General features: G+C 40.2%; 1 long non-coding RNA gene across 2 annotated transcripts in view; it reads left to right on the top strand.

The window, feature by feature from the left end:
- The first annotated feature begins 3,564 nt into the window (after positions 1 to 3,564).
- LOC128834681 (uncharacterized) overlaps positions 3,565 to 21,993 on the top strand; it is a 130,762-nt gene continuing 112,333 nt past the window's right edge. For both annotated transcript variants that reach the window (XR_008444464.1, XR_008444465.1), the window contains exon 1: positions 3,565 to 3,921. This is a non-coding gene — a long non-coding RNA (uncharacterized LOC128834681). The remainder of the gene's footprint in view (positions 3,922 to 21,993) is intronic.

Here is a 21,993-nt window from a genome sequence, read left to right on the forward strand (position 1 = left end):
AGGTTTTTTTTTTTTCATTTATAGTGTGACAAATACCTGAAAATAAAATAGGAGATTGAACCTGGGTCAGTAAAGTTCAGTGAACACAACAGAGGGAAAGATGAGCACACATCTGTGTCCCTTGAAGGAGAAAGAAAAATCCATTAGTGTGAATCCAGGCCCAGAAAGCAGAATATGAAGCTTTGGCGAACCAAATATCTTTGGCAAATGATTCACCAAGCATAACTAATAGAATAAAATTCAAAACTCAAAATTCATTTACAGTCATGACATCAGAGATTTTACTCCCAAAAGTCTAGGGCAGGTTTTATAAAAAACAAGATTTTATATGAACGAGTAGAAAATATATGTGAATTTGCGAACCAAGAATTAATTGATTTGATTTACTGAAAACTGTAATGAAAAAGCATTGTGATATTGTATGAGAACCATAAAGTAAAATAGACTGGAAACAAACTTGCCTAATTTTTTTCCCAAGCAGAGTTTAAGTGCAAAAAAGTAAACAAGTAGTTGAAGTCTGTCCAACTAGGTGTTTATAATCATCACCATGATATCTGAGTTGGGGCAAGTACATTGAATTAGAACATTTACTTTCATTTTTAATCATTTGAAGTGTTAGTACCATAGACACAGAACACTAAAAACAAATATACATAGATACTGTATTTGTGGCATATGACATGAACAAAAAGATCTCAAAGCAGTTGGATGTCAGTAACTGAGAATTTGTTCTGATGGTATAAAAGCTTGTCTTCTGACACCTTGGGTTCAGGGTTTCCGATGGCTGGAGTTTCTGTGGAGCCTGAATTTAGTCACGATTCTTTCTCTCCATCACATGCTTGAATTTAGATCTTCATGAACTTAGATGTTTGGTTGGTTTTTTTTTTTGCCTCTGGAATCTTAACTCTTATTCAAAACACACTAATATTTATGGCATGCCCTTGAAGATAGTGCCCCTTTAAAAACATTCATAAAAATCAGTACAACACTAAAGTACAGCAAGTTAAAAAGAAAAACAGTCTGGAAACAAGCTTTGAAATAAATGCTTAAGAGTCATTATCTGAGGTAAACTGGCAGTCTCTAATGAGACATTTGTAACTTAATTGTGTCAGGGGGAGACTATAAATTTTCCTCAGAGCCCATATCCAAGTTGTTTTTTATAATGAAGATAAAGTAGCACACATACCAAAAAATCACTTGAAATATGCTACAGCTTCTTCCAAAAAGATAGTGAAGGCCTAAGTCCTATTTATGGCAATACGCTCCGTTGCAGTGGTTCCCAAACTTTAAAAACCTGTGAACCCCTTTCACTAAAATGTCAAGTCTCACAAACCCCCTCCTAAAAATGAATATATCCAGGGATTTTCTCCTTTACCTGAGTATAAATTATAAAAGCAGTGATCCTGGAAATATAAAATTTGTTGTTATGACATGCTTATTACACACTATTTATTATTATTTATCATTACAGTATTTTTATTACATTATGAAAATGGCAACACTCTTCCAAGATCTCACTTTCGTAGCTTGTATCACTTTGAATAAGCCTGTTATAAGACAAGGCTCCTATGTTTCATCAAGGAGTATCAGATGTGAAACAGCATGAAGGTATTTAAGAAGCCAACTCAAAGAGTTCTTCCTACACAAGCATTCAGGTCTTGAGCAGTCCAGGCAAACAATGCACTTTACAACAAAGCTTAAACTTGTTCTTCATAATAATTTTAAAAACAGCAAAAAATATCCACCTCCCTTTCCATTTCTTATAAGATTCTTGAAGTTTAAATCTCCTCAGTATGAAAAATATGCTTTGCTCTTGGAAGTCCAGGGTCTCCAGGTTGCTGGCCCCATGCTGCTTGGGGTCTCTAGGGACAGCTTTGTCCACCATTAGGGAATTTTTTTCCCGAGAACCCCCTGTAACATTTCATGAACCCCAGTTTGGGAACCACTGCTCTATTGCATAACAGGGCTTACAACAAGAAGTAGGCTGTGGGGTAAGAGCTCAGCCTATAAACAGCTAATAATTTATAATTTTTACATTTCTTAACTAATCATATTACAAACATTTGGACCCAGTTCAATAGCAATAGAATTAAATAGTAAGAAAAATCACAGGGGCTGCACATATTTGTCTTATAGAAACTTTATGAGAAGTTTCATGTTTTTCCTGGAGAAGAAAATGTTTCCAACAATAGGCAACTAAACTACATGTGTGCGGGATTTTTAAGACTCTAAAATGAAAGTGTATAGATTTCCATGGCTCAGATGTCAACCCTGATTCTTCAGAAAAGAAAAGAAGGACCAAGGTCTACCTATCCCCACCCTCTTGCCCTCTCCTGCAATTGCTAGAAATTCAGTGTGTGCTATATACTGATGGATGATCCTCCTGGCTCCCTAAATTGAACTGTATCTTTTTTGGGGGTATAGTTCTATTAATCAAATCATCACAATCCCAAACATTTCTGCTTTTTCATACCACTGAATTCCAATGATTTATAGGAATAAAAAATTAAATAGCTTTTAAAATGCAACCAAAACATCAACAAAAATCTGACCATTTACTGTTTTAACTCCAGATGTCACTAAATAACATATACGTGTGTAAGCGAGCTGGTGGTAAAGAGTCTTTCAGGGCCAGCTGTGCACAGGTTCAAGAATGTGCCTTGGTTAGAAGGGAAAAATAAAAACCCTAATTTCTTTGGTTCACTTCAAATACTTGCTGCAGAAGTGTGGTCTGAGTACAGGACTGGGAGTCGTATTTCTTAAAATCTAATTCCAGCTCTGATAAACTTTCTCTGACTTTAAGCAAGGCTTAATTTTGACACATTTCCTCATTCTTTGACTTCTAATGAAGATGGTGATTTTCAATATTGACTTTGAACACTTTATATTGTGAATACTGCTCACAATTACAGCTGCTCAGGAAACTATTCCCTTCTTCCACACATTTCAGAAAAAAATGTAATTGTTTACTTGTTGAAATTTTTCTTTGAAGTTGTTTGGGTTTTCATCAAAAAAAAAATTTTTTTTTTAAGATTTTTTCCTGGTGTTTGACAACCAAACACTGAACATTTACATCTTAAAAATGAAAAAAAAAAAAAAAAAATCTAAAAAAATGGAATGTGTTTTGCAAAATTTTCCTTTGCCATTTTCTATCCAATAAAAGGTTTGGTGGAAAAATTGTTAGCCCTTCTACTCATGATATAATACATTTATCTATTTTTATATTAAAAACATCATACATATAGACTGAAAAATAAGAATTAAATCAATGTAGGTGTTTGAGTATACGAAACATGAGAAAAAATTACCAAGAATTGACCACTTTGGGTCTGATTTTCCACTGCCTTGTGAAGCCACTTACATTTGTGCAAATAATAGTAGTATTTCACATCCACTTTGTATGGGTGTGTGGTGGAACAGATTACTCCCCTCCCCCATATACACCAGTCAAAAAGGGGTTAAAGAATGTCTGTGGTGACAATCAGCCCCAACCTACTGCACCTGTGCAGCTTCTCAGGCCTAGGAATGGTATTCTAAAACAAACTGAGCTAGAGCTCCCAGGTTAGGGGTTTGGATTATGTATTGAAGAATAGTTTGAGAGCACTGCCAGCATTTGCCTTCTGAGAAAAGAAGGGCCAGTTTGTTTCTTCAGATGAAACCCCAGAATTAAGCCTTGGCTATTAGCCATGCAAAAGGTTAAGGAGCTGAGATTTCCTCAGTCTGAAAGCCCGTTTCCCCTTCTCTGCATGTGGGAGGGGGCATAGAGACTGGTGAGCTGTGGAAATACCTTGTTTGATTGTTTGGACTGTTTTATAACCCCTGAAACAGGGTGGGCTTTCTAAGAGGGACAGCAAGAGGACTGCACCCCATACCTTGCAACTAGACCACAGGACTGTCACTGCTCAGGGAATGATAAATGAGGTAAGTGAGGTGCCTGCCTTCATCTGAAGGGGGTTACCTGAAGACCCAACATTTGATAGGGTGTAAATGGCAGCTGTTGTGTATTGAGGATTTGGTTAGACTTGCAAGCTAGGTCTTGGAGTAGGGGAGATGAGGTTTCCTGGTTTGGTTTATAGGCTAGGGGCTGTGTAGTGAAGTGTGCAAACTAATCTGAGTCAGTCTGGAAAGAGACAGTTTAAAGCAATAGGTGAGTTCTCTTACCTATTTTGTCTGGTTTGGGATTCTTGTGTCTTATTCTGAATACTAAGAAATAAAGTAGTGTACACTAGAACCTCCCAGCTGAAGTATTTGTTTTTTATCTAATTTTGGTGTGTATGCTGTGAACATAACAGAAGCCTTTCTGGTAAATATGCTGATGTCAACACAAGTTGTTGAGCTCAGTACAGGAGTAATTACAGTACATTGAAAACTCTTCTAATTTATAGAGGTATCTTGTAATTTTAAGGGGTTTCTTGGTCCTTCTTGTGGGCTAGAGGGCTCTGAAGGAAACTGTGATGTGGGTTCTCATAGGTAAGTCTGAAAAGTGAGAGACTGAAGTTAGTTCCTGGTTCCCAGCTCTTTATTCAAAGGCCAAAATTATTTAAATATATCAGTAAGATTAACTTTTTAGAAATTTCCATAGTGTGATATATTTAAATTACGAATTACTTATTTGTTATAATTACCAAGGAGTTAGGTTTTGACTGGCTGTTCATCATAATGCATCTCAGGTCACCCAAAGTGACATGTCCCCATGAACATCAGATTGTTCTGAATGCACTGGGACGAGTCACTCTGACCCAAAGCTTCATTCTTGTGCGGTATGCCTCCCCACACTATGCCTCCACCACTTCCATACTATGCTTGGCATTTGAATAAGGAGCTAGACTCAGACTGTCTGTATGACAAAATACATATTGAGTAACCCCACATGCACAGCCCTGTGACTGTTCCTTTTCTATGAATACGCCACTCCCAGAGGCGAGCCTTTATTTCAGGTCTGACAAACATATATTACCACAGTTTTTATTGTGTTGTGTTTTTGTTAGTCAACATGCAATATGTGCGTACAAATCAGCAAAAAACAATATTCAGCCAATCTGCTGCAAATCCAGCTGCAGTGTTTTTACAGAAATTATGATGACTACAAATGAAGATGTCTATAGGAATGTTGGTTTGTTTGAATTAAGAACAGGAAAAATGACTTAATTTAATCAGCTTAATTGTGTAACAGATATTAGAAACAGTTATGAATAGTGTTACTTTTGCTTGTACAGCAAAAATAATATGAAGACATTGCTTGGTCACAGCTGGCTCCCAAATTATCACATTTATTAACTATATACAGATATACAAGGCCTATCTTAACGTATACTGCTGCTCTGAGTGGTTTCTGATGGCTTTGAAAACAAAAAACAGTGAAGACCACTAGAGTGTTCGCAAAGTGTTTTAAAGAAATACTACCTTATTCCTACATTTAGCTGAGCCAGCTAATGTCTTTAGTTTTGCTGTGAGACTCATACTGAGCCTCACTGCTGTATACTTCAGTCGAATTTGGATAATTCTGTATCTGTGGCTAGAATATCTCCACCTCATTCCTTTTTAATTGGATCATAGAAATACAAACCGTAAGTTTGATCTAGCTTGTGGAAACATACAAAATGGTTCCCAGTTTTGTATGTTGTCCCAAAAATGTTGTAACTTTAAAGGCAACACCTTTGCTTTTAATAAACTTTCCTGTTTATGCAAATTTTGATTTCTATTGAACTAATCAATATTTGAAATCTTGTTTCAATATTAATGCTATATTGAAGTTACATGGAAAAGAGCTACAGTGAGGGCAGGTGAAGGATTTTTCTGGAATAGGAGCATTTAATTTTTGTCCTAATAGTCAGATAATGGTGTTTTAAAAGATGCAGGTCAATACTTTGAGATGCAGCCACCAAAATGCATCTTGTTTTTCTTCCAACTTACATACTGTCATGCACAGAAATCTCTTTGGGAAGTAGTCGAAGGTCACATTTTTGAATCTTTCTGTGATCAGACTTCATATCATGAGTAAGATGCAAGATTCACCAATAGCTAAATGACATACTCAATTGATGTAATCCATTGCACTTGTTCATTTTGACTCTGAAGTTGTAAAGTAAGTGACAAAGTTGCTATTGTCATAAATATTGTAATTATCTGAGCAATTTTTGCAGTTAGTGATGTTAATTTGTGACACCTATATTTAAGCATTCCTAAGGATTTGTATGATAAGACCCTATTGTGCACAGAAGAGAAGTTGCTTCATGAATTTCTGCATGGAATGTCTGCCTCTTTGGAGATTTGACTGGTCTGTAATGCTAACACAACCAACTACTACACCAAATATCCACATGGAGGGGGAAACTTTGGTAAAGGTGTGTGTGCAAGAAGAGCCAGTAAAAGGAGTTCATAGAATAGGTTACCAAGAGAGGTTGTGGAATCACGATCACTGGAGGTTTCTAAGAAGAGGTTGGATGAACATGGCTCAGGAAAGGGGTGTGTATACTTGTCCATTCCCTCCCACTGTGAGGCAAGACCTAGATGACCTCTCAAGATTCTGTATAGTCCCCCATTCAGTAAGTATGGCCTGCATTCCTTGTTCCTAGATATATAACAATTTGTTTGAATCCAGATTGCTCCATAGGACTGTTGTCCTCATCATTATTTACCATTCTGCCAAGCTTCGAGTCATCCCAAAGTCACTACTGATAGTCTGTGGAAGTAAATATAATTCACTGGTGAAAATGTTGAATAGTGTTGGGCCTAATACTGCTGATACCCGCAGAACTCACTAGTTGCCAATGGGGAGTCATCACTGAATGTGGGTGAAATTCAATGACTCTCTCCCTTATTGGCAACTACTTTGAGACCTGTCAATTAGCTATTTCTTAATCAATTCAAAATGTGCTTTATTGATATAGCAGAGTGTTCACCTTTTAAACAGAATGTTGTGCAGTATTTAAATCAAATGCCTAACAATAGGTGGAGTATATTCTATAGAGGGTCTTATGATGCTCATCACTTCAGTATCTGAGTGCCTTCAAACAGTGCAATAGAAATCTGTCATAGTGTTTGTTCTCTCATCTTCTCTCCTGGGATAGAGGTGTGTGCAGTGGAGTATCTTGTTTTGGCAGGGTGTTTGGTTTGTTTTTATTTAAACATACATGTTGCTATGTGTTGGAGAAGACAAGGTCAAAGAAATGAGCCTTGCACTTGAAGCAGAAGGTGGTGAGGTTTGTGATGGTGTTTAGTTTCTGGAAGAACGAAAAGGTCTCTCTCCCACACAGATGAGCTTTCCCTTGTAGAAAATACCATTGTGCCTGATCAGCAGAGTTGTCAACAAAGATTTTTGTTCTGGAGCTTAGGGATTATTTTAGATATCCTGGGCCCAGGCCACTGATCACCTTGAAGATCAGCACTGAGACCCTGAACTTGATTAATTCTGTGGTAAGACAGTGTCAAGAAAGGACAGGTGTGTAGTGTTCATGGTAGCCTGTGTTGCTCAGGAGATGTGCTGCAGTATTCTGTATGAGTTGGAATTTCCTGAATGCTGAAGGCTTCGTGCCCAAGTATATCACATTGCTATAGTCCAAGTAGGAGGTGACAAAGGTGTTTATAACTGAGGTCTGGTCATTGTCCGTTAGGATGGGATAAGGTGACCAGATCGCAAGAGTGAAATATCAGGATACATTGGGCGAGCGGGGGGCGTGGGGAACGATGACAGACACAGGTGCATAGCCCCGACCGGAGCCAAAGGCACACTTGTCCGCCTGGTTCTGTGCTACCAGTGTGCCCCTTCCTGTTGTGGGTGGGCCCATGCTGTGCCATATAGCTCCCCTGCCCAGCGCCCCCTGGATCCACTATGCCCAGCGCCCCCCTACAACCCTTCCACCACAAATGCACAGTGTTTGTGTGTGTGTGTGTGTGTGTGTACGCACACACACACACACCCCACCCAGAGCCCTCCTGCCCACAGCCCCACCACAGCTACCCAGCACTCCACACAACCCCCCACTCGCTAGTTTCCCAATACACAGAGATTTCCCCTCCCTTCCTTCCTACCTTCCCCACAGCCCCACCACCACAACTACACTATGCCCCACGCAGACCCGCACTGCCCCTGCCTTGACACACACAGATCTCCCCACTGTCTAGCACCCCAAAACACACAAATCTCCCTCACAGACCAGCACCCCACACACACCTCCCAGACACTCCCTCCATCACACCCTGCTCCCTTCCCCGGCCGCACTCACCAGCCCTGCTGGGAGGTCTCTGGCTCCTAGGGTGAGAGCGGCGAGGGGAGTCTCCAGACTCTCCACGTGCTGTGCCTTCCACAAGCGCGAGCTCTGTGGCTCTCATTGGCCATGAAAAGCAACAGTGGGAGCTGCTGGAGCCGCAGCCCACTCCCGGTGCCTGCAAGCTGTGCCCCTGCAGCATGCGGCGCTTCTGCCAGCAGGTGGGCGCCGGGAGCTGCCCCAAGAAGCGGTGAGCAGTGGCGCCGTGGCTGTGGTTGGATGGACGGTCCCTGATATTGGGACAAAGGGCTTCCCAACCGATGTAAGGTTGGGACATGGGACAAGTCCCTAAAATCAGGACTGTCCCAATAAAATCGGGATGTCTGGTCACCCTAGAATGGGATGGAGTCTCCTAGTCAACCAGAGATGGAAGAATAAGTTCTCACATACCAGTAGCTGTGAGTAACCTATATCAATGAGGAATCCAAGAGTATTGCTAAACCACAGACCTAATTAATTGTGGATGTGTACCTTCAACCAACGGAGACTATCCACTGCGGCTACAAATGCTAACTTTATCAAACTTGTAATGTTATCAAAGAAAGAAATCGGGTTTGTCTGACAAGACCTATTTTCTACAAAACCGTATTGACTGGAATTAATTATATTCCTGTTCTTTAGCAGTTGAATCCCATATCAACTTTTCCATTATTTTTCCCAGGATTGATGTCAGACTAACTGACTTATAATTACCCAGGTCATACTGTTTGCCTTTTTTGGAATATTGACACAGCATTAGTATTCATCTAGCTTTCTGAAATTTCCCCGGTATTCAAATATTTATTTAAAGAATAACATTGGTTGGCCAGAGATCTCTTTTGGGACTCTTGGGTGTAAGTTACTAGGGCCTGATGATGGGTTGGAAAGTAGTTCATTAGCCTCATGTGATACATCCTACTGTACACCTGCTTCTTTCCCAATACAGAACAAATATTTATTGAACTTTTACTGCATCATTAATTTTGCCAGCTTCATCTAATGATGTACCCATAACCCTACTATTGCTTGGATATATATATATATATAATATTTTAGTTCCTAATATTCCTTAAAAACTCTTAGTGTCCTTAGCCCTGCCAGCTGTAGATTTCTTTTCCCCCCACACCCCAATGTCTTTAGCTTTCCTTATAAATTTTCTATACTTCAAAACTTCTAAATTTAAATTGATTGCTATGTTCCCTTTTTGGATATAATTAAAAAAAAATTAAATTGCTGCCTCCACTTTGACACTAGACCAGGATGGACTTTAATCAAAGTTGACCACTTTCTTGATTGCATGGCTTTTTGTTCATCTAATAAGCTCTTCTTAAAGAACTCCCAATTTTTATTCTCATTTTTCTGTCTAAATTTTTTCCCCACAGTCAATTTCACTCGTCGTTTCTCTCCGCATTGAGAGATTAGCCCTCTTTGAGGCACCAAGTGTGTCGTCTGTCTATCTATCTGTATATAAAAATATAATTACTGCTTGGGAATGTTCTGTTTACCTATATTGAATGCAATCAGAACACAATTATTAGTCCCTAGACAACCACCAACATCCATTCCAGTGACTAATTTGTCTTGATCCCTGAATAATGAGGACCAAAATAGTTACCTCATAGCAAGTGCAGTACTTTGTTAGAAAAATCTATAAATTTTAATACCTGGAATGACTTATTACTGACTGCTTGAGCATCCAGTATATTTCTCCAAAACTGAACTCCCTCCTAAAACACCATCGTTTTTGTCAATCTGTTAAGCACCTATCTGTAAGGACTAACTCATCCTGTTCTCTGTTTGGATTTGCTGGCCTGTAAGAGACCCCCTGCCCTTTCCCGCCCCCCCCCCCCCCCCGCTCCCCAACAGTAGACCCTCTTTGGCTTTGTTAGCACGTTGATCTATATGTATTTGAGATGCTGTGTTTCTGAGTTATTGATAATTCTAAAACAGGTAATGATGTCTTTAATGTAGAGTGACTCCCCCTACACCTTTTACCCAATTGATCCTTCCTGAGCTGCTTGTAACCAGATGAGTGAATTGTTCCACCTGGTTTCTGTAATGCCCATTATATACTTCTCTCATCAAGTTTTTTTTTTAATTCCTTATATCTGTTACCCAGACTCCTAGCATTGGTGTATAAGCAACTGAAAACTTTTCTTTTTGTGTTCTTTGCCATATCAGTTCAATTTGTTCATGACATCTTGAGTTTTGTACTGCATTTGCTCCTTTATTACCCTCCCCTTGTTTTGGTAGTTTCATGCTCTCCTAGCTGTTCCAGCTAGTCTCTAACCAAGAAATCTGCTACCTATGAGATGGAGGCTGTTCTTTTCATGCATTACTCTCTCCCACTAGAATGTGGTCCAATGTTTAAACCAAAACATTCAGCCTCTCACCAGTCATGCAGCCCATTATGCACCTGCAATATCTTCTGCCTTATCTCGCTCATTGGGCTGATAAGATCTTTGAGACGACCACTTGGACTTTCCTTTTCCTCCACTCCCTTTCAAGTTGCCTGAAGTCTTCTATAATCTGTGTAATTCCATGAGATACCATGCCACTGGTTCCAATGTGTGTCACTGTCAGTGGACTCTTGCCCAACAACTTCATAATCACGTCAAATCCTGCAGTTACAACTCCTATCTTCACTCAAAGAAGACAATTGTCCTTGTGTGTGTCTTGCCAAATTCTGTCTGCTCTTCTTAATAGAGATTTGCCAATGATGCATTGCATATGGACATTCCTAGGATGGCTGCAGAACCTCTCTTCGTTGCTTATTTCATACCATAAGGACACCAAGTATGTCTCATGTAGTTCTTTATTCCATTCCTCCAGAGACAGGTTCTTCTGTAGCTGATTTGTTGAGTATCTGAAAATGATTTGATAATTCTTGTTGTTGAATGCGTCCTGGCTCTTACCTTCTTAGTCACTGTCTTGTCTTTTTTTCTACTCTAATTCCCTCATCACCCATCTTTCCTCTGGTGTTTGACAATGATTTCCAAATCTGGTTTACCAAGAAGTCTTTGTTCTCTCAAATTCTGCATGATGTTGCAACTTATGCTTCCAGACTATGTATTTTCTCCTCCTATATGGCCACCAAATTGCATTTCATACACAAGAAATCTATTCTCTCTCCCAGCAGAAAGAAAAACAGAACACATCCAAGACAGGGGACAGTAATTGTTTCCTCATCCATGTCTGCTACCTGCTGAGGTCCGTATCTAAAACAGGAATCACACTTCTTATCACACTGTCTGTACTCGGCTAGCTTGATTATCACTTCAAAAGTTTTTTTTTTTTTTTTTTTTTTTCCTCTTAATTAATTGGCCTCTCAGAGTTGGTAAGACAACTCCCACCTGTTTATGCTCTCTGTATGTGTGTATATATATCTCCTCGTTATATGTTCCATTCTATATGCATCCGAAGAAGTGGGCTGTAGTCCACGAAAGCTTATGCTCTAATAAATTTGTTAGTCTCTAAGGTGCCACAAGTACTCCTGTACTTCCTCTCTAAAGTCCCACTGAAACTCATCCAGTTTGCTTCTCCTGTTCACCTGGCAACTGATTTTATATACTAAGCCTCATTGCTCTGCTCTCTCCCAGCAACAAGGCCCTCACTGAAACACAGAACTGTCTCACCTATACATTCAGGGGACCCACAGTCCAGCCACACAATCCTCACAGAGAACAAACCTAGATGGAACAAATACAATACTCACCAAGTCCCTGTACCTGCAGACATAGGATCCACAGCTCCACTCTCTGAAACTTCCCGTTTTGCTATTTCTTTTCTCCTGCTAAAATGTGTGTTTGCGGGAGGAGGGCTGGAGATACAGGCCAAAAGTTTTTGCAAGAAAATTTTGTCAAGTAGTTGCGCTGCTCTGAAGTAGCTGAGACGTGGAACAGTCAAGGGGCTGCATCACCTGAGGTGACCCAAGACTTATTCTGTCACATATAGCCAATCAAAACCAGCTCCTTAATTGGTTAAAAAATAATCAAGTAACTAGTAATTGAAAGTTATAAAAATTGTAATCACATTAGACCAGCTGCTTACTACTACATCCTGGTAGTAAATCAGGATGAGGGTTTTCTTGGGGACAGGGCTAAAAGGAGTATTAGAATGAAGCCTGCTTTTTATTTGGGTTTATGAAAGGCTTAAAATGCTTCCTAGGGACTACCAAATTTCTGCTGAATAGGCTGAAGGCCCGCTGACCTTCCATGAGCTCCCTCCTTTCTGCTGAGCCCAAATGTGGAACTCTGTGAATGGTTCCCGCATCCGCTTCATCTGAAAACACGCACAGGCCACCAGTATTAGAAGGCACTATATAAAAGGAGTTATAATTCCAGCCATAGGGCAAGATTGTGACCCACCCTTACAATATCACAGTAAAGCTAGGGGGTGCAAAGCAAGGTGCCCCCTTTCCTTCCTGTGTGGCCTACCTGCACCATGGGTAACTGCAGCAGGAGAGCAGCACCTCTCATAGGTGGGTGGGGTGGAGCATGGGTCGAGCCACCATCATGCCAGCCAGCGCATCTGATCCAGGGCAGAGGGGGAAGTCATCGGCTTCCGGTTTATATCAGAAGCTGACTAGATCCTCCCTGAACTAAATGGGGAAGCAGGGAGAGAATTGTGCATTGCAGAGACACAGTTCCCTCCTTGACGCATTACTGGCACAGTGCTCCTTTGTTGTTGTCTCTGGCTCAGAGCAGGTTGTATACTTACAGTCTAGTCCATGTTTATAATCCACATACACGTGAAGAGGGATCTGTATAATCAGTGTTTTCTGACCGATCGTATCTGGGTTGTCAGCAGTGTATTAGCCATTATTATTACTAGTTTTTATTCTTGTCTGGGAGCTCCGATCATGGACCAGGAACCCCATTATGCTAGGCACTCAAGAAACACACAAAAATACTATCCCCACTCAGACAGCTGTTTCAACCAGCATGAAATATCTTACCGTACTTAGATTGTAAGATTTTCTAACTTTGTACACAACATAATTGACATTTACTACTACAAGCATCAAAAACATTCCAATTTGTCAACTTTGAGCCAGAAACCAAAACTAGATGGGCTGTATAGCCTCTTATGCCTTAGCATGCTCATGAGGTTTGTTTCTTTGAAACCCTTCCTGCACTGAGAGATCTTTCACAATTATTTTTTCCAATGCTGTGTCTTAGAATCCATGTGTCTCCTCTTTAGAATATTATTGAGTTAAATAAGAGCATCTCAAAACTTATTACAAAATGCAACAGTTACAGATTAGGTGCCAGAGTTTGAAACTTTTGCTGCTAAGCACACATCTGCAAATGGCAAATCGAGCCCGGAGTGATGCAAGTAAGGATAGAGTAGTATGGGAAAGTTTGTATTCTAGTGTTAGCCTGCCTATTAGTAACTCTCTGTAGGCCTAGGAATCTTTCCATAGACTTCTATAAACTTTGGATCATGCCTTAGTTTTGTATAATATACTGTTAAAAGTACATGCAGTAACTATTATTTAATATGTGAATAGAGCATAATGTCTTGGCTTTGTTTTATCTTTTGCACCAATCTATGGTGAGCTGTTCAAGAAGTCGTCTTTAATTTTCTTCCCAAAAAAACCCCCACTCATTAAAAGTTGCATAAGCCTCTCACCAGCACTTTATTAAGTTGCAGGGAAAAAGCTCTGCGAGGAGATCTAAACACTGCACATTTTTACCTATCGTAGGTCCCAGTTCAGGAAGTGTAAGTACAGGCTTTAGTGCTCTCCATGAATATGGATATTTTTCTGAATCAGGGCCTTGGGACATGTACATTAGGCACAAACTCAGGTTTCAGAACATGTCAGTGTCAGCACTAGCTCTGCTAGCTGTCCATTGATCATGCACAGTGAAATATTGTACCAAGTCATACAGTATTTTGAAAATTGTTCTAGTGTGTCATTTCTAAAGGTAAACAAAGTGTGGCTAGAAAGAAGGGAAGGGAACAACAACAATAATATGTAAGGCTATTATTTTACAGTAGAACTTCCTACATCATTTGCCAAGAATATCTAAATTATACTTCTTTTTTTATGAACTCTAGCTAAAGATTTGTGTGTGTGTGTGTGGGGGGGGGGGGGGGCGTTTATGGTGGATGGTTGGGCGGTTGTTCCTGCACTTAGTTGCTTTGTTCAGATTTAGGGGACAACTTTAGCATGATTTTATACATTTAATTTTTTTCCCTCTTACAAATCTGCTCCATCCATGTGTGAGTTGGTTATTTGGGTTCTATGCTGGCGGTGTGTGGAGGACACTGGGAAGTGAAATCTAGCCCACCAACCCAGGGCTAGGGCTGCAATAGCTGTCACAGCACCCCCAAGATGTGGAGGCTGCTGGATCCGTGTGAACGCAGATCCCCAGACTGCCGAACAGCAGAGTTGTGAACTGGCTTATGCAGGGATGATGCAGAGACTCTTTCCAATGTACACAGACATCCTTACATGGCCACTTCAACCACTGTACAGGCAAGTTCCGCCATTCAAGCTTTCAGTGGTAGAGTGGGCCTTGTGCTGCCCTCCCACACCCTGCATACATTTTAATCTGTTTGATTTCAGGGTAGCAGCCGTGTTAGTCTGTATCCTCAAAAAGAACAGGAGTACTTGTGGCACCTTAGAGACTGACAAATTTATTAGAGCATAAGCTTTCGTGGGCTACAACCCACTTCTTCGCATCCGAAGAAGTGGGCTGTAGTCCACGAAAGCTTATGCTCTAATAAATTTGTCAGTCTCTAAGGTGCCACAAGTACTCCTGTTTTTTTTTTTTTTTTAATCTGTTTGATATGATTCTGCATGTAGGCTTTGGATCAGAAGTCTTTCCATTCACTTCAGTGGAGTATTTGTAATTATTTCAAAAGCTCAGTAAGAATAAATGAGTGGGTGGGGAAACAAGAACAAGGCTAATTTGTCAAAGGCTCCCTGTCCTACTCAGATTTCTTAACATGCTCACTTGCTAACGTGATCTGCAGACAATCAAAATATGTACATGTATCTACACATGGGGTGTTCTGAGTAGAGAAAGCAAGGACTGGTGGATTGCGATGGTGCAGCTGATTATTTCATTTCAAATGTTTTGTCTATTCCATTTTGTGTCCAGTGTAAACAGTAGTTACAGAATTCCTAAGAAACAGGTTTTCATGGAAATTAGGGTCCTTACACCTATAACATATTGGGGATGTGTGTGTGGGAGGAATACATTTAAATCCAAATGCTGGAGTTCTTCTAACAGTGTGGTTCATTTGTGACTGAGGAATGTGGCTAAAATGATGAAGATGGACCTTGCCAGAAATGCATTGTTCATTTAATGGTGAAATCCTGACATCCCTTGCTATTCCAGTATAAACATGGCCACTCAAGTATTGTGCCATCTTCTGAGTTCATTTTCTGGCTCGCTGTTGGATAGTTTCTTTGGCAGCCAGCAATTCCATGATCTGGCAGAAAATTATGGGCCCTGCTTTCATCACCATGTCTTCCAAGGTTCCATCTATAAAACAGGATCAAACTAGAAATCTTCCCCCATATAACTTCACTCAGCAAAAGCACATACACATGTTTAAATAAAGCACATGAGTAGTCAGTAGGATGCTTTACACATGGACATACATGCTATACTGGATTGGAGCTATATTCACTCATTGACAGCACATTACTGATGCATGTATTGTAACTATGGGCTATAGCTTGTGATGAATCTGTGTCCCAACCTGGGCTGCATGTGCTGGTGGAGAGGAGGGCTGAGGGACTGATTCTCTTGTTCTCCTCTTGGAACAAAAATGACTTCTCACAACTATAACTAGGAAAGGAGGCAGCACGCTTACATAAAAGCTGCACTTAATGGGAAATGTTTATGCCTTATTCCTGAAAATTATTCTGGCCACATTAATAGTGTAGGACAGAGTTCAGTTTGTACTATGTAAAGAGAGTTGTGGGGGATGAAGACCTTGGGGTCAGGGCAGAGTATCGTCCCTGGGAATTTTTTAAAAATACTTGCCATTTGTTATGATCTGGTCCAGCCCAAGGGAAATAACATGCTCTTCACAAGTAACTTTATGAGCACCAGGGGTACATCCCCTTGCTGCAGGGATGATCTAGGAGAGAGGTTGTTGTAGTACTATCCAGCAAGCGTGCACAGAGGGAGGGAAATCATCCAAACTTTCCATTCAACTTCACAGGAGATTTTTTTTTTTTTTTTACTAAAGGATTCCTATGAGCCCCCAAGAACTTCCTTAGCTCCTAATTCAGCAGAGCTCCTTGAAAACAAGTTCCTTACTAATCATAAGTTTGAGCTACTTAAAATGAGCCAGATTTTCAGCTGGTCAATGAGGATCAGATTTCTCAATGGTATTTCAATGCTTAATGATGCAGATAAACTCCTAATGAAATTTTCAAACGTGCCTGAACATTTCAGATGGTCACAGTGGTACCTTCTGGCTTTGGAATCTCCAGATAACTCCCATTGGTTTCAATAGTTTAGCTTGCCTAGGTAGGAGCTTTTGAAAATCCCATGAGGCACCTAATTGTATCTTTAGGCACCTAAAAACCTTTGAATATCTGATCCTCAGTCAAGAGCTATGTTGATTTGAGGATCTGGCCCACTGAATTTTAGAAAATGCCTTTCAGCCCAATGAAAACTAAAATGACTGCATTAAAAAAATTGTTTCCATTCAGTGTGGTGGTCAGAATGGAAAGGTTTACAGTCCTTAAAATGAAATGATGCCGCCAGATGCTGCTGTAAGTGGGGAGGCGGGGGGAGAAATCAGCAGCTGCAAATCCTCATACAACATCTCACTTAAAATGTCATGTGTGCTACTTGGTTTAAATTGTCGCCCCTCCAGCAACCACAAACAATGCAGAAACAGCAGATGTGTTTTCTATTTAGAATTAAACAGTTTATCTCAACCACTGTCATTGTTACAGAGGGAAAATAAATAAATATCCATGTTAATGTAAACTTCAAAAGGTACTTTCTGGCAAGAATAGCTATTTCTGAATCCAGAGTCCACTGAGAACTAAGATTTGACCAGATTTTTTTCCAATAGGGATGCTGGCAGCTCACAGCGTAGTAAAACTCAGACTGGTCAAAAAGATTTTTTGGCTAGATATTGCATCCAATAACTCATGTCATTTATACTTAATGGTCCAGAAAATTTAAGTAAACATCATAAATGTCTTTTGTTATTAAATGTTCCATTAAAACATTTTGTTTAACTCTTACTGGACAGTAAAGAAGGCATGTATTTGCCTACATGATAATCTGAGTCACCTCCTGGAGAGTTAAGGATTTGACATAATTTCACCCTAGCCCAGAACTGCGCAAGAAAAACAAAACTGAAATGTCTTGCTGTGAGTATGTTATCTTGAAGTTAAGTTACTTCTGAACTTGCTCTTCCGTCGGAATGGCTAATTTCCTACCCTACTCATGTTTAGAAGACTATAGCTTTGCTCTTCCTATGGCTAGGCAGTATCTCTAGCAGGAACTACTATATGAATATTAGAGGATCACGTTTTAAAAGGAGAAATACTACTACTAAAGGGGAACCTTCTGAGAAACAATTGGGTCATAGAAAAATATAGTTACTTTCTGCAGAAAATAAAGGTAGAAATTCACTTAGCTATTTATATCCTGTGGTTATATTTAAAAACCAAAGCAGAACATTGTCTAGGTGACAAGGTATTTTGACTAAATCCTACTTAATTCTTTCCCCGATCTAAAGAAGGTTCAATGGCTGAAATATTACTACCCTTTTTAGTCTGACACAGACTTCAGCAAATACCTTTCTAGTGTTTGATTCTCAGCCAGTATGTTAACATACCATCATTCAGCATATTTCCAGATTTTATATTTTTACAATGAGATTTTTGTTCTCATTCAAGTGAGCACATCAGTCCTTCTGACACCTTTCCTGTTTAGAAATGGGCAGAGAAAGGGTATGTATATGCAGCCAATGAAGAGCTGTGTTAGCCATTACTGCTGCTAATTACACAGTGGACTTGGGACACACTCAAGTACCTATGCAGTAATTTTATTGCATTGCATTATGGTCCCAATCCTGCAAACCTTCCATGTGCTGAACCCTACTGCAGCTGACTAGAAGTCTGTACACTGAGAACTTACAAGATTGGTCCTTGGGTTGTTATTAACATTGTAGAAGTGCTGCAAATGAGTAATCCATCTTGTAACACACACTCCCCTATGGAATACCCTATGCCAAGTTTAAAACTTTCTAGTAGTTAATCTACCAGGGCAGCACATCTATTGGATTGAGATAGGGCTGAGTTCTTGGAATCCTGAGTTCTAGTCTCGGCTCTGACACTGGCTGAGTGGCAAATCTGACCTGAAGAGTGAAATTCACATCAGCTGAAGGTTAGGATAACAAGTCCCATTTTGCCTTAGGCACTCATGCTCTTCTGTCTCATGTTGTCAAAGCCACTTTGTCCTTAATGTCCTGCTCCTCTTCTAGGCAACATGCCTCAATACTACATATCGCTAAGGAAAAAGTGCATTAAACTTATGCTGTATGAGTTGAACCTTGTAAATAATTATAAGAAACATGGAATGTACAGAAATCTTGTTACTAAAACCATCTGATTGAAAGCAGTGAGACTTAAGCACTGAATCAGGGCCTTAATCTCTTAACACTAGTTTGAGTAGTATATAGAGACCTTGTGCAGTGAATAAATTTCACCCAAAGTGCTAAATTTGGGATTCAAGTGCATATACAATATACAGGGCTCCCATTAAATCTCCTGGGAATTGGAGTTGTGAAAACATATTTCCCCGCCCCCGGAAATATATTTTCTGGTATGTATTAATGTTATCACACCTTTCAATCCTTAGTGCATTTATAACGTGACTGGAATATAAAGGAAACAGAATATAGAAGTAATAACCAAATGAGTAAATTCATTTTTGTTAAAGTTTCTGTGCCACTTAAAATTGATTTCTAGTACCCTAGAAACTTGCACAGCTGAACTTCAAACAGGCTTAGTTTTCTCCTGACTGGACACATTTTCAGTCAGCCTTATTCAAAACAGCTCTTGTCCATCACTCTTCAGGAATATTGAGGTTGATTTTAAAACTGCTTCCAAAGCAATGGGGAATTGTACTAAAATAATGCTGTCAGATATGTAAAGGGTCATGTGAACTACATGTCAAAGAAGAGTAAGGACACTTCCTCCCTCCCCCCCCCCCGCCCCCCAGCACTTCTTGGGGGAAATGGTCATGATCCTGTGCCACTGTCAATGGGAGTTTTGCTATTTATTTTAATGGCGGCAGAATCTGATCTTAAAAGCACATTTTGTTGTTTATAAAATAAAACGCCTGGATTATATATAACTTTTTAAATACTTACAAATTCAGCTCTAGTACTCTGTTTTATGAGTTATCTGGGGGGAAGAGGGGATTATTTTCTCAAGTTTGTTATACAAAATTATTTGACAAATAATTTCGAGGAATTATGCTTGATCTGTAGATTGTTCACGAACAGGTTTTTTTTTGTTTGTTTGTTTTTGTTTTTTGCAAATATTCAATTTAAGCTGTGTGTGTCACATAGGTCATGTGATAGTGTTGCTGTGCCCTTCTTGGGTGAATATACTTCTTAGAACCACTTTTGAGTATTAATGGTCTTACTTTTGATTATTATCTAACATTACATTGTGCTGTACTATTCACTGTAAATCGCTGTCTCCCCTAACATTCAGGCTAACAAATTTGTTTACTAGAATAATTGTGAAAATCTAAAAGAAAAGGGGCCAGCCCTAGCTGAAGTGATTTTCAGTTTTATTTGAGTGACCGCTCAAGGAAAATATTTGGTTAGTTCTTGAGAGCACTGTGTATATTTGGGCTAATTTCCCCAGGAAGCTCTATCCATGCACCTCACTTCTGATATGAATGGCTCTTCCTCTCAGTTGAGGAAACTTAGCCAAAGTGCAGGAATTTGCACAATGATAGTAAAGTTATTTCTCACTGACTCCAGTAGGAAAATCCAGGTTCGTCTACTGCTTTTAGATCTCCATCTCCTATATGCCCACAACAAACTTGGCTGCCTCAGCATCTTACTTCCTCCCCATCCTGTAGCCCAGCTCCTCTTACACTCTCCTCCAACTTTCAGCTCACAGCTGCTCTCTCCTGACCAATGCTAAATACCCCTCCCGGAGATGCATTAATACCACATATTTATGGTTCTATGGGCACACCAGTTGGTCACTGCCTCCAAAACCCCTCTCAGAAGGGGCAATTCCTCCTAATTTAAAATGGCCATCCAACAGTCTCCTCATAGATGGACCCCACGCATCAAAAAGCACCCAGAGAGGAGTCAAGTGAAAGGATGTGATGAAAGCAGAAGTCCTCACTTCAGAGCATGTCTGGTATCCACTCCCTTGGCCCATGGAGGCAGAGAGGATAATTTGGCACTAATGTCTCTTTAATTTTTCTTTTCTATTTTAAGAGCTCCACTCCCTGTCCCTCTCAACTACAGCAGCATTGCTGGTGGGAAACAAGTAGCACACCCCACTATCTCTGTCTGTCTCCCCTCCTCAGTAGGATTATTCAATGATTCTGAGTAGGAAGAAAATGCTTTTCTGAGGCGGGAAGGGAGAAAAGAGAAGGAGGGAGAGGAAGATAAGACGGGGAAAACAGAGAAAGGGAGCCTTTAAAATATAATTTACTGTGGGAGGTGAGACTCCTGAATGGGAGAACGAAAGGCATATTCCACTTGTAATGACTTGAGCATATTTCCAGCTTGATGGGTGATGTAAAATTACTTGTGCAACTTGATTTAAGCTCCTGTCTCACCTAGGGTTGGAGTCACCTAAGATTATTTTCCTTGGTGGCTTGAACATCTCTGCCAATGATAACTCTTGTGCACTTACTAAAAATCTCAGGGCACCCATAGGATTTTCCCAGGAGGATTCTTGCCTGAGACACACCAATAAGCAAACTCTCTAGATCTTATTTTTTGGAAGTGGATTGGGAATGATCACCATGGTTAGACCATCTCCTTCTAGGCCTCACTCATGTTTCTCTCAGAGCATGAAGAGAAGAAAGGATGATCCAGTAGTTAGGGAATTGGGGATGCTAACACCTAAAACATGGGTGGTAGGTGGTGGTCAAAAGTTGTTTTACTGTATGGTGGCTGTTTCTGGTCATCTGAATTGCCTGTATGATGCAATTGCTGATAGTTTGATATGACCTTTAGTATACATTTATTTACTTATTTTTAAAGCTGTAAAGGCACTCAAAGGCTTGTGTGCTGGACTCACGTTTTATAAATGTCGATGTAAATGAATAATGACAGGAGTTTATACTTTGTTTTACTCCATATACTGTATGCAATGAAACTCCCAGTTACTCCCTGATTCTCTGATAGCGTCCTCTCCCCCCCCCCCCCCCCCCTCAGCAAGTAGCAGATTTTTAGGGACTACCAGAAAGAAATAATAATTAACAGGAGTTGAAGGTTTGGAATGGTGGGGTGACCTGTACTCAGGGCCATCCTTAGGCATACAGGGGCTGCATAGGGCACCTGAAAATTTGGAGCACCCCTGGGTCTTAGTGTCCACCCACCCGCCTCTTCCTATCTCTGTTCTGACCCTTCCTGCATGCTCCCACAGCTGGCTGCTGCAGCCTGGTGACTCTTACTCCACAGGGGATCTAGTAACTTAAAAGTGAAAAAGCCTCCAGCCTGCCAGACCTATTAGTACAACATTGAAACTGTTAAAGAGCCATGCAAGTGG

The sequence above is a fragment of the Malaclemys terrapin genome, chromosome 3 (genome assembly GCF_027887155.1).
Source record: "Malaclemys terrapin pileata isolate rMalTer1 chromosome 3, rMalTer1.hap1, whole genome shotgun sequence".
Taxonomy (NCBI): Eukaryota; Metazoa; Chordata; order Testudines; family Emydidae; genus Malaclemys; species Malaclemys terrapin.